The sequence below is a fragment of the Dermochelys coriacea genome, chromosome 8, assembly GCF_009764565.3.
Source record: "Dermochelys coriacea isolate rDerCor1 chromosome 8, rDerCor1.pri.v4, whole genome shotgun sequence".
Classification (NCBI taxonomy): domain Eukaryota; kingdom Metazoa; phylum Chordata; order Testudines; family Dermochelyidae; genus Dermochelys; species Dermochelys coriacea.
Window position 1 is genome coordinate 36,742,105 of NC_050075.1, and position 13,994 is coordinate 36,756,098.

The window sequence follows — 13,994 nt, forward strand, 5'->3', positions numbered from 1 at the left end:
CTGCTGGATGTGGAGCACAGTTAATGTTGCCAAACCTCACGGTTTTGCCAGGAGTCACCCAGAAACAGGCTGTCTCCGGGAGGCTACTGAAGCCGAACCGGAAGATTTTAGGCACTCAAAGTCTGGCGGTGCAGTGGGGCTAAAGCAGGCTCCCTGCCTGCCCTGGCTCTGCGCCACTCCCGGAAGTGGCCGGCATGTCCATGTGGCCTCTGGGCGGGACAGCGGGTCTCTGCATGCTGTCCCCGCCCCAAGCGCCAACTCTGCAGCTCCCATTGGCCAGGAACTGCGGCCAATGGGAGCTGCGGGGGCAGTGCCTGCGGGCAGAGGCAGAGCACGGAGACATCCTGGCCCCCCACCTAGGAGCCACTGCAGAGGGATGTGCCAGTCACCTCTGGAAGCCGCCTGAGGTAAGCAGCGCCCGGCCGGAGCCCACAGCCCTTACCCCCTCCTGCACCCAAACCCCCTGCCCCAGCCCAAAGCCTGCACCCTAGCCCCCTCCCACAGCCCTCACCCCAATCCCCTGCCTCAGCCTGGTGAAAGTGTGTGAGGGGTGCTGGAGCAGGGGTGGGGCCTCGGAGAAAGGTGGAGGAAGGGGCGTGGCCTCTGTGAAGGGGCAGGCCGGGGCGGGGCAAGGGCATTTGGGTTTGTGCAGTTAGGCAGTTGGCAACCCTAAGCACAGTGGCAAGTGGAATTCCCAGCATCACAGCTAATGATTGTTTAGCAGGAGTAATTAGCACATAACATCCGATGAAGTGAGCTGTAGCTCACGAAAGCTTATGATCAAATAAATTTGTTAGTCTCTAAGGTGCCACAAGTACTCCTTTTCTTTTTGCGAATACAGACTAACACAGCTGCTACTCTGAAACTTAGCACATATTGTAAGGGATCATTCAAGGTGGAGAGGCCCGTTAACACCTCTGCAGTCATAGGACAAAAAGAGGGGGTTAGTGGGTTACAGATTGTTGTAATAAGCCATTTGTTCCACCTTGCATTTTGCTGTGATGCTGTATCTTTCCCAGCCCTGAAGAAGAGCTCTGTGTGGCTTGAAAGCTTGTCTCTCTCACCACCAGAAGTTGGTCCAGTAAAAGATATCACCTCCTCCACCTTGTCTATCTGACATCAAGTGAGGAAAAGCACAGCCACGGAGCCTGCTTCTCAGCAAGGTCAACTTTGTTAGTTCACACACCAACCCATCAATTTACCATCAGCTATATTTTAAATCACCACCAGATGGTAGCATAGCCAATGAATTTTGTTTTTCAATGTATTGCCAGTTTTCAGTCTAAACACATACCCTGTTACTCTTTTGGCATCTTAAATAGTCGGGGAGGGGGAGGGCAGGTTCTTCTGTTTGAAAAATAGCTTGCTAGATCATCTTTAAAACTGCAAGAACTAGGGCCTGTTAGCATTCTTTATGTTGTTAGATCAACTGATCAGATGTTTGGTTCCTGTGCTACTTCTAATGTGAAAAAAAACAAACCCTAGATTTTGAAAAAGTTGTGTTTCCATTACACAGGAAAAACACACAGTTGTGTGCATTAGTGAAACTCATAGTCATCAAAATTTGACCCCAATTTTCTTACAGTGACCTCTGAGCAAGAATTTTTTAAAAAGCATGGATTAAAGTAATGAGCTAGAAGGAAAGTAAACAAGAGGTAAGCTACAATGATAAAACAGTTGTTTCAGAGATCTGATGGGGTCTGTTTGGTGGGGATTTTAATCCTGTGCTCTGCTCTCTGGGTTATACCTCCCTTGAAACATTACAAGAAATCCTTCACTTTCCTTCCTCTCCGAATTTCAGCACTGGTTTAAAGAGAACAGCGTTCATTACCATGGCTCTTGCTGCCCTCTGTGGCACATGATTGCTTTCAGAGGATTATCCCACACCTCACCTTCAAATATTTTGCAAGCACACCTGTTTCACCAACCATTCCACTTATAAAGACCACAGCACACTCTAAGTGAATTCTATATTGCGCCAACTCTTCACATTGTATTGTACCCATTTTCTCATAGCCAATAGAATATAAGCTATTTAGTGATGAAATCTATTTCCACAGCATATCTTCTCTGCTGGCCAGTGCTGTGTTCACTTAGGGTGCTATAAAAAGAGTATAATTGCCTGTAATTATTGACGGCATTGTATTTGCTGGACTCTTATGAAATACTTCATCTGACTCATGCAAGGGACCGGTCTATAATATCGTTTTTAATTAATTCCATAATATTTAACTAGCCAAGAAAACCACAAAACAAATGTTATATATGCCTGATAAAAAAAATTAAAACCATTTTAACTGACCTTTTGTGGGGCAAAAAAATTTTGTTTAAACTGACAACTCTCCTGCCAGGTTGTAATTTTTGGCTGGAATCTTGAAAGCCGCCTATCACATATTTTGACCTTTTCTAGCTAAAGCAGTTTGTGGGGATTATGAAGCCCTCTGGCGTTCTTGCCTCATCCTGTTTTGACTCCACACATTTTGAACCATTTCTTGTCATATTAATCTCCATGATGGACATGGTGCAACTGCACCAAGTCTCACATAGAATGGTGCTCTTCCCCTCTCCCCTGCTATTGCAACAAAAGGAACATTTTGGGTGATGTCACAGAACCATAGATCTGTAGGGCTGAAAGGGACTTCAAGAGGTCATCTATTCCAGCCTGCTACACTGAGGAAGGACCAAGCATGCTTAGACCATCCCTGACAGGTGTTTCTCTGACCTGTTCTTAAAAACTTCCAGTGATGGGGATTCCACAATCTCCCTAGATATCTTGTTCCAATGCTTGACTATCTGCATAGTTAGAAAATATTTTCTAGTATCTAACCTAGATCTCCCTTGCTGCAAAATAAGCTGGTTATTTCTTGTCCTCCCCTTAGTGGACAGGGAGAAGATGACAGAAGAAGAAAATTAGTGTTGAAATCCAAAGATCCTGCAGTATTTAGGAATGGCCACTAGGTAATAACATCATGCCTGTGGGGAGCCCAAAGCACTACTCGTGTGCCAAGTTGCTCTTATGCAATAGCTTTTGGGGGATTTGGACCCAGGACTTCCTGCACCATAGGTGATAATTAGGACACTGGCAGAACAAGCCATTTATTTCCCTTTGGTTTGCCCCCTTACAAAGCAAACTGTAAAGGAATTCTCAAAAGTGTGAAATTATAGTATTCTCCTAACCTCTGCAGAGGCCTACTTAGGATTTGAACCCAGAGCCTCTCTCACCCTAGATGAAAACCATACCAAAATATCAACAAGGCACTCAATTATCTTGGTTCTGTCCCTTTCAAGATGCCTTTGCAAAAACAAACAAAGAAGCTGTGTTGTTCTAGGGTCATAATTCTTGCTTAAGCTTGTGAGGTCCTGAGTTCAAATTACAGAGAAGCCCTAGAATAGGTGGAAGGCCTGGATATAAATTTCTGAGATAATTCCTCATGCATATTATACGAAATCCTCTTGAAAGCTGGAAAAGCAATGATAAATGAGTGGCATGTTCCCATAAAGGTTTGAACTGTGCTGTGTGCATGAATGGTCCCAGGATTCAAACACAAGACAAGCCCTTGCGGGGGGGGGGGAATCACCCTAGTTTTAAACTTGCGTGATGATTCCACCTGGCTAAATTAAAGAAAACATCAATGTGACTAAGTAGAGTATAAGCAGAGAATTATCTCAAAAATTTAGAGTTGAGTAACTTTCCTGCCACAACACAAAGTCCCTTGATGTCTCCAGTGGGAAGTGTTTTGTAAACTATGCAAACATTTATCTCAAAAATGTCTGAGGCTCTTTCTCTTTCAGGGGAAGGAATTTGCATACTAAGCATGAGAAATTTGCTCCAAAGACACGATGTAACCTAACTTTCAAACCACTGCCCAGACTGTTCCATGGAGAATGCTGAAATCATACCAGTACATCAGCAAATGGATGGCTTTGGGTTTATCAGCCATGAGCTAACATCTTAGGCTTTGACAGGTACCATGTTTTCTCCAACAAGGCAAGTTCTTGCTGGCATCTGTAATGTTATCAGCACCCACACAATATTAATCTCACTCCCAGACCCCGTACTGCACCATGAGCACGCTTCTTTATACGGCACAAGGACACCTTTATTTTCCCACATTTGTCAGCAACTGCACTTGCAGCCTCCTGAATCTGAAGCAAGACTAATACGGCTAGACAAACATGCCCAGCTATGGGCTGCCCTTTCTTTTGCAAATGAGGAATCAAGTCATATGTTTTTCCCCAAAAACCTATGGGTGCTACACCTTTCTGATCCACTGCTAGAACTAGGTGGGGATTTGAACGTACACCCTCTGGTATCAGAAGCCAAACACATAACACCAGGCCACCCACCCACGTGGCTTTGGCTTGGTCTTTCATGAGAAGTACTTTGTAGAGGAGGCAAGAGGCCTTTTGGCTAAAATTGCTCAGTACTATAACAGCCACAGCCACAGCCACTGCCTGGGTCCTTCCAGGAGCTCTCCTCCTCAGACTTGTGTGTGAGCTGAACAAGCACACTGCTTTGCTTTCCCATTGAAAGGCATTTGTGGCTGTGTACGTGAGGCATTGTAGCACAGCTTGAAAATCAACTTTATTTCCCCCACCAATCACTAGGAACTGCAAGCGACTCATCTCACACCCGAGCTAAATGCATGAACAACATGGGGCGCTGCCTTTTGCATTGATGAAAGGCATGTAAGTATCACGCATGTAAGTATCACGCACCAGGCATTGCTTGCCTGAAGTTTGAAAGATATCTTTATTTTCGCAATTAATAGGGAGCAAGTTTTAGAAACAGATCCCATAACCACCGACCAACATCATATCTCTATTCCAAGACGCCAGCCCGTGAATGTTCTTTTGTTTCTCAGGAAAGGGCCAGAGAATAGTGAAACAATCTAGGATTCCTGCTGATCAGTAAGTGGCCCCCTAGTGTTCTCTCACTGCACTGTCAGATTTCAGGGTTTGGTTGCTGCCTGATGCATCTTTAGCGTAAATAATAAAAATTAGTTGTGTTTATCTCCTCCCCCCCTCACCAAGAGGAAATTCATCTCACTTAGCTGCTGCTGAGATAGTCTGGCAATGGGTAAGTAGGATCAGGGAATGATATTACTATCACTGAAGGTTTTCTCTGGGGCCGCATGCCACACTTGCTCTGCACAGCACTGGTATGGAGTGCTGGGTGTATAAGCTCAAGGTAAAAGGTGATGAGCCAGGCCAGGCAACACATGGGAACCTGATCCTGCATTCCTGAGAGTACTGCTGGGAGACTGCCAAAGTTTTCCTGCCTAATAAGGCCTCAGATGTTGCTAAGTGCCTCATTTGCACAGTGAGGAATGCACTTAAATCCAGTTTTCTGCAGACATGCCCATTCTTCACCCACAGCCTACTCCCTTTTTTATTTGTAAGTAAGGCAGTAAGCAGGCCTGCAAGGGGCTTGATATCTACCAATGCCCTGTGGAGAGACTACCCCCGATGTTTAGCTTTCATTGCACCACAGAGCCTCTTCTTGGTCTGGGGTGCAATCAACGCATGCACTGTGCAAGAGTTTGCGCCAAGAAGGCTGATGTGCAAATATGGGCAGGCAGGCCAACCAAAATAAAGGACTATGGGGCTTCCCATGTCTAGTTATGCATCTCCACTGGATGACACCTTTCCATGGGGCACCATTCTTCCTTTGAGCTTCTTAGGTTTATTTGGTAGCTGCACTCTCTTTTATATACCTGGACTTGTCAGAAGTCACTGGCAATCAGTGGCTCTGCTCGCTCTTGCTCTCTCAGTAGGACTGCCACTATGATTATCAGCTATCCTTTGGCAGTACCCAAATGCTTGTCCCATCCAGGTAGATGTTTCCCTGCTCTCTTTTTGTTATCTGATAATATACACAGCTAATGTTATCTGACCTTCTCTGTCTCCTATCTCCTTCAGCAAGCTCAGCTGTTTAATCTACTCTTCTGGTTCTCTGCTCAGCTCCCTCAAAGGATTTTTATGTTATAGGAAATCCAGGCAATTTATTCTAAAATGGTTTATTAACAGGATCTGAAAAATGTGAATTGTTCAGGCAAGGGCTTTGTTTCTATTCATTCCCACTTTTTCAGCTTCCCTCTCACAAGGAGGGTCAAAGAGAACCAAAATGGTGACTTTAGTCTCACTGTTGATTGATGGGGCTGGACTACCTTATGAATCCCAGGGACAGAGAACGTTCTGATCACGGCAGAGCCCGCCAGCATTGTTCTGCCTCCCTGCCCAGACTAGCAGATCATCCTGTGCCCCTGCCTTTTAATTCCCATTCTAAAAATACATATACACCTGGGAGCACTCCTTTCAAAGCCTGTCTGGGGCACTTGATTTAATCTGGCAGGAAAATATAGTGACTGGTCCCTCTCCAGAGTTTGGAATCACAAGGCACCGCAATGATCTCCTTTCTAGATCCAATGCCAGATGACTGAAGGAAAATCTTGGACCTTTGCATATTCAGTTCTCCAGGATTAATCTGCTCTGATCAGGTCCTTGCTGGGAAGGGATTGCTCTCTGTCTCCCAGGTCCTCCACTCAGCCTGAGCATAAACAACAGCTCGCCAAGGTGCTAGAAAATAAAAAAGCAACATTTAAAGAACTAGGAAAAAGCCCCTTCCCTGCCACTAAGCTATGGGTGGGGCTGCCTCTGCCACTTCTCCCAGAGGCTACAACTAAGTCACTCCTCAGGGTTACCTGCCCCATGAATGTCACTTCTCAAGCCTTGTTTTCCCTGCCTTCAGACAACAGTCATTAGGAACAGGAAGATTTGGTACAGCTCCTCTCTCCTACGGACTTCCAGAAGCAGCTTTGCAGCCAGCAGCAGTCCTCTCCTATGACACGCCCACCCACAGCGCAGAGTCAGTGGGACTGGAGCAATCGGATGCAGACACCAAGTGTAAGGTCACTCCTGCTCCAACCGCTATGAGAACCTCCCAGGAGGCAAGGCACACCCATATAGCTACTGTTCCTATCCCATTTAGCATCTTAGGGCAGCAGCCCAAGAGCAGCACTTTTCATCACCCCATGGGCTGCAGGTTCTTTCCTGCCACCAGTCTTCTATCTCACTTACAATCCGCTTTGGAGCATATTTATTCCATCCTTGCCAGCAAAACTAATACATCTGCAAAGGAATGTAATATGTAATACTGAACTGTCTGCTGAGAAACACGCACAGCCTGCATGATTGTATTTTTCCCTAACAAATCTTAAACAGCCAGGTAGGTTTATATATGTAATAGGCCTGCCTTTGTAAAGTGGGACAAGGAGCTAAATGTACATTTATGAATGAAGATGAGACATTTTGAACCAAGCACTGACTGTGCAGAGAAAGATTATCACATTAAAAAGGTGTTGTCAAAATTCCTTTTCACCCCACAGAGACTGCAGAAGGTTAATTTGCTCATATCTGATTGGTGACCTGTGAAATTCTCCAAGATACTTTTTTTCTCATTTACCTTGAAATTGTCTAAGAGGAGAATGATCAACATATAAATTAATGATGTGTGCACAGTACTGCTTCTGTTCTTCTCTGCTCTTCTCAGAGTCCTCAGATCTCCAGTCCCAGTTGTATGCAGCTTCCTCTGAAGTCACAGGTTTGGGTACCAGCACCACATCTGTGTCTATATAGTTGCATTCGTTAATCAAATTCACACCAGTCCTTAATCCAAATTAACTCAGTGTAGACAAGATAGTATATGTATCCAAAGCAGTGAAGACAAGTCTTACTAGCCATAGCCACATACAATTTACCTCTGCAAAGGCTGAGGACACAAGATACCGTTCAAATAAGACATGAGTGATTTGAAGCTCAGTGCAGGAGACAATGAGTCGGTATGAATGTGATCAGAGAAACCATAACAGGAGTGTTTAAATTCAATATAATTTGTTACTCAGAATTAACTAATAGATCAGTGTGGTCTTGTAGGGCATGCCTGCCCTGCAGCACCCCCTGCTGAGTTAGTGCAGTGCTGTCCATGCTCCCTTCCTCAGTTTTCCTTCTCAGGAAGCCGGTAACTTGACTTCAGGCACACTTGACCCAATAATACCCTCCTTGTGGCTTATTACAAAACTTCCCGACAAAAGGATCCATAAAAAATCCCAAATAAAGAAAAGGTGCTTCTGGCTTTCAGGGCTCCTCGGAAACCTGCACTCTAAGCTCTGCTTCCAGTCCCCTCGGCGCTTTCTTCTCAGTCTTTATGTCTCTGATTATAGCAGGTGCCCCAGCCCCTTCCCCGTAAGCTTGGATAGTTCAAATAATTATCGTCCAGCTCCTTACCAGGAGCTTCTGCAGCTGGGTTGCCATTTGTCTCTTTCAACTGGCCTCAGGCTTCGTCCTCAGGCTGAGAAGGTTTGGCAGCCTTCTCCTGCTGGTGTCTGCTCCCTGGTAAATCAGAACTGGACAGGAAGCCTTCATATTCCTTGCAGCAGGCTGGTCTCTACACTGCTGGAGGAGGCAGCACTTATGCTGGCCCCTTCTCCCAGCTCATCCCCATTGGTTGGGAGACTGGGGAGCTTTGCAAGGCTCCTGGCCCTTAAAGAAGCAGTACCTGGGTTTCCTCCCAAGCCCAACTTACTCTCTGGCCTGCTTCCTTTCTCCTAATATCCCCCAGATCCTTGTACCTAGAATCAGACCTTTCAATTCTTAAAGAGCCATGCCAGGGGCTGTGGTGGACTGACCAGTTGGAGTACTGCCCTCAGGGGACAAACTACCCTGTCACTTGTGGACCCTTTTTCTTTTTCATGGATTGGAATTGATCTGTACAATTGTAATCCACTAACATCCACTATTTACTAGGGCTGTCAAGCAATTAAAAAAATTAATTGTGATTAATCGCGTGATTAATCATGCTGTTAACAATAGGATAATACCATTAATTAAAATATTTTGGATGTTTTCTACATTTTCAAATATATTGATTTCAATTACAACACAGAATACAAAGTATAGAGTGCTCACTTGATATTTATTTTTATTACAAATATTTTCACTGTAAAAACCAAAAGAAATCATATTTTCAATTCACCTAATACAAGTACTGTAGCATAAACACTTTATCATGAAAGTAGAACTTACAAGTGTAGAATTATGTACAAAAAATAACTGCATTCAAATATAAAACAAGGTAAAACTTTAGAGCCTACAAGTCCACTCAGTCCTACTTCTTGTTCAGCCAATCGCTCAGACAAACCAGTTTGTTTACATTTGCAGGAGATAATGTTGCCCGCTTCTTGTTTACAATGTCACCTGAAAGTGAGAACAGGAGTTTGCATGGCACTGTTGTAGCCAGTTCTCAAGATATTTATGTGCCAGATGCGGTAAAGTTTCATATGTCCCTTCATGTTTCAACCACCATTCCAGAGGACATGCGTCCAAACAATCCAAAGCAGTGCAAACTGATGAATGTTTGTTCTCATCATCTGTGTCAGATGCCACCAGCAGAAGGTTGATTTTCTTTTTTGGTGGTTTGGTTCTGTAGTTTCCGCATTGGAGTGTTGCTCTTTTAAGACTTCTGAAAGCATGCGCCACACCTCATCCCTCTCAGATTTTGGAAGGCACTTCAGATTTTTAAACCTTGGGTCAAGTGCTATAGCTATCTTTAGAAATCTCATATTGGTTCCTTCTTTGCATTTTGTCAAATCTGCAGTGAAAGTGTTCTTAAAATGAATAACATGTGCCAGCTCATCATCCTAGACTGCTATAACACAAAGTATATGGCAGAATGTGGATAAAACAGATCAGGGGACATACAATTCTCGCCCAAGGAGTTCAGTCACGAATTTAATTAATGCATTATTTTTTAACAAGCATCGTCAGCATAGAATCATGTCCTCTGGAATGGTGGTTGAAGTATGAAGGGACATATAAATCTTTAGCACATCTGGCATGTAAATATCTTCCAATGCCGGCTACAAAAGTGCCATGCGACCGCCTGTTGTCACTGTCAAGTGACGTAAATAAAAAGCGGGCCACATTATCTCCCGTAAATGTAAACAAACTTGTTTGCCTGTTGGCTGAACAAGAAGTAGGACTGAATGGACTTGTAGACATAGGCACCGACTCCGTGGGTGCTGCGGGGCTGGAGCACCCAGGGGGAAAAATTAGCAGGTGCTCCACACCCACCGGGAGCCAAGCTCCCCCGACACCCAACCCCTCCCTTGAGCATGGCATCCCCACTCCTCCCCCTCCCAGCACTTCCCGCCCACCGCCTAACAGCTGTTTGGCGGCACTTTGGACTTTCTGGGAGAGAGGGGGAGGAATGGGGACATGGTGTGCTCAGGGGAGGAGGTGGTAAAGAGGCAGGGCAGGGGCAGGGACTTGGGGGAAGAGGGTGAAATTGGGGCGGGGCAAGGGTGGGGCCAGGGGCAGGGGGGTTGAGCACCCACAGGGCAGTCAGCGCCTATGCTTGTAGGTGCTAAAGTTTTACACTGTTTTTGAGTGCAGTTATGTAGCGAACAAAGTCTTCATTTGTAAATTGCACTTTTATGATAGAGACTGCATTACAGTACTTTTATGAGCTGAATTGAAAAATACTATTTTTTATTTAGCATTTTTACAGTGCAAATATTTGTAATGAAAAATGATAATATAAAGTGAGCATTGTACACTTTGTATTCTTTGTTGTAATTAAAATCAGTATATTTGAAAATGTAGAAAAACATTCACAACTATTTAATAAATTTCAATTGGTAGTCTATTGTTTAACAGTGTGATTAAAACTGTGATCATCACGATTAATTTTTTTAACCGTGATTAATTTTTTTGAGTTAATTGCGTGAGTTAACTGTGATTAATCGACAGCCCTATTATTTACATATTTGGGGTTTTCTCTTCAGCATTTCTAACTGACATCCTAGAATTCAGGATAGAATGGCTAGAGCAGGGATCAGCAACCTTTGGCACGTGGTCTGACAGGGTAAGCCCCCTGGCGGGCCAGGTCAGTTTGTTTACCTGCCGCGTCCGCAGGTTTGGCCGATCACAGCTCCCACTGGCCGCAGTTCGCCGTCCCAGGCCAATGGGGGCTGCGGGAAGTGGCGGCCAGCACATCCCTCAGCCCACGCCACTTCCCGTGGACCCCATTGGCCTGGAGCGGTGAACCACGGCCACTGGGAGCTGCGATTGGCCGAACCTGCGGATGTGGCAGGTAAACACACTCGCCCAGCCCGCCACAGGGTTTATGCTGGTGGGCCAGATGCCAAAGGTTGCTGATCCCTAGGCTAGAGACAGTAGTGCTCTATATTAACCACAGCACATCTACTCAGGAACATGGGACTCATCATACCAGATATGATCAGTGGGTCTTCTTGTTCCACATCCTGTCTCCTCCGACACTAGTCAGTAACTAGATTGTAGTGGGTAGTTTGGTCTTCAATGGTATTTAGGTGCTTAACTCCCATTTAAATCCATGGGAGTTAGGCACTCAAATATCTTTGAGATTCTGTGCCTGTATGCCTAACCTCATGCTGTTGGTGGTTGGCTTCTCCTCTGAAGGAGACTGATGAAGATTGATGATCTATATACATTGTACTCTGTCTAATGTAAGAGTGGATGATTTCATTATCTAGATAAAAGCCTAATCCTTTTTTTAATCCTACTCAGCTGAGGGCCTCCATGATATCTACTGGCAGTGAGTTCCACAGGCTAACAACATATTCTGTACTTTTAAAAAAGGGAGAGAGCTTTTAACTGCTTTAAATTTGTTGCCTTTTGCTTTAATTCAGTGTCCCAATGGGAAATCCTGAAGTTATGGAACCACTTCCAAGGAGACACAGTTGCTCATTCTCCATTCTCTGGCACAGAGCCAGCCACAAATTTGGAAATCCATAATCAGCTCCATGACTACCAAAACTGGGTGCAGGAGCGAATCTCTATATTCCTATCAAGCATCAGGTACTGGCCACTTCTGGAGGTCAGATACTAGGCTTGATGGATGATACTTTAAAGCAAATCCTAAATTCATAGTAAGTTTCAGCAATATATTCTAAACAGTGGGGGTTGCAATAAAAATATTAAAGTGCCCTAAAGCAGTAATACTATCAAAGGCTGCATGATGATCTGTGTTGCTGCCTTTTTATAAAAAGGGATTTTTTAAATCTTTTCAGAAATGACACTTAATAAGCCTCTTCCCTGGACTAAGAAGCCATTTACCATGATTCGGTACCTTCTGCAAAGAACCAGGGGTTAAATTTTCAAAGGAGACTAGTGATTTGCAGGGAGAGATAGAGTACTGAGCACCCAGCTTGAGACACCAAGGATATGGTAAGCACCTGCCCTTTGAAAGCCAGGACCTTTTAAGGTATCCCATGTTGGGAACCCAAAAAATGGAAGCAGCTAAAATCAGTAGTAACTTTTGAAAATGTAGAGCTATATATATAAAACATGAATATACCTTTACAGTGAGAGGCTTTAAAAATGGAAAAGGACAACCCAGAACAATTCAATCCCTTCTGTTGAGTAGCCTTGTTGTATATCTAGATCATCTTTCCTCTGTGTTGCAATGCCTGTTTCTTAATTGCTATGGTACCTTGTGAGAAGGCAAAGACTAACAGCCTGGTGAGATGTTTCTGGAAGGAATGCACTCTTTCCACTGTCTCTAGGGGAAACACCTTCATGACCAGGGGGTAAATGTTCCCCTCCATTACCTATGCTTGCAGAGGGGAGAAAAAGCCAGGGTGCTGGAGAGGGGGTGGGCAACTCCCCTCTTGTGGAAGTCTCTCTAGCTCCACTCTCTATATGTGGTCAGGACTCCATGGAGGGAGTTGATGGGACTTGGGAGCTGCTGCTTTACATGGCACGTGCCTTTCAAAGCCCTGTAGATACCAGACAGGTATCTGTGCAGGCATAAATACAGTCAATAGCAGCATTGCTCCAGGGCTGAGTGGGAGCCTGCGCATTGCCATGGAGAAGCAGCCCCTCTGTGCTGCCTTTACCCACAGACTGCCAACATCCTCAGGAGATGACAAACCCCTGCTGCTTCCCATGGGAGCCAACAAATCCCTCCCTCCTGCCATCAGCTTTCACTGGGAACTGCTAAGTCTAGTTCCTAGAGTTTTCTGGACCCTCTGTCAATCCTCCATGGACCAGTGGAGCGGGTGGAGTGTCCATGCTCCTATTTAGATGGGAAAGCCAAATAGTGAGAGGTGTCTGTTCGTCCGCCCTAAGAACTCTCTTACGTGGGGCACTGCAGGGCTCAACTCTCTCCCCTGCCCCTCCTGTATAACATATAGATGGAGCCAGTGGGAAGATTAGTGGGGATTTGTAGCTTGTGATGTCTTCGATCCACTAATGAGACCTTGCACTAAATCCCACCCCCTCTGCCAACCCCACTGATACTGGCTATCCATTGCAGGGCATCTCCTGGCACAAGGTTGGGAAAAGCAACCAGACGAAGCAGCAGGGATGATGCAGGATGGAGGGAGGGCATCCAGCATTTGTGCTATTAAAAAGTGGGCCCGAAGTTGCTCTGAGGTACCCAGGTTGGTGCCATGGCTAAGAGCACTTTGCTCCATCTGCCTTTGGTAAAAAGAATGCAAGCTCTGATTCCAGATCGGGACCTCATTACATTTACCCATGCTTTCATCACCTCTCGCCGACTGTAACATGCTGTGCTTGGGGCTAGCCAGTGAGACCACTTAAAGGCTGAAACAGGTTTGGAAAAAGGCACCATGAGAGATTACCTCTTTCCACATGCAGTACGGCCACAGTTCATATCCATGGAGGAGTTCATGCTGGAGCTCCCTTAATTTAATTCAGAAGATGGTACTGGAAGGGCTTTTCTACCCCCAGATAGTCAGCCAGATTGGTTAGACACTCAGGTACATAAGGGCCATCTTTCCTGTACATTTTGTGGAGAGGGGGCTGGATTGGAGAAGAGTTGATAGATGCCTGCTGGGAAGAGAAGGTTTGACATTCACTTGGGCAGGAAGGTTAGCTTGGTGTATGGAACCTGAATTATAGTGTGTAGGTCAGGCCACCCCCGGAACCTT

The 13,994-nt window shown here is 45.2% G+C and overlaps 1 long non-coding RNA gene across 1 annotated transcript; it reads right to left on the minus strand.

Annotated features, from left to right (window-relative positions):
* Positions 1 to 4,738: 4,738 nt before the first annotated feature.
* On the minus strand, positions 4,739 to 8,209 carry LOC119860346. Its single transcript, XR_006283180.1, has 2 exons — positions 7,466 to 8,209; positions 4,739 to 6,579 (listed from the first exon to the last, which is right to left on the minus strand). It is a non-coding gene; the product is annotated as an uncharacterized LOC119860346 (long non-coding RNA).
* Between the last annotated feature and the right edge of the window lie 5,785 nt (positions 8,210 to 13,994).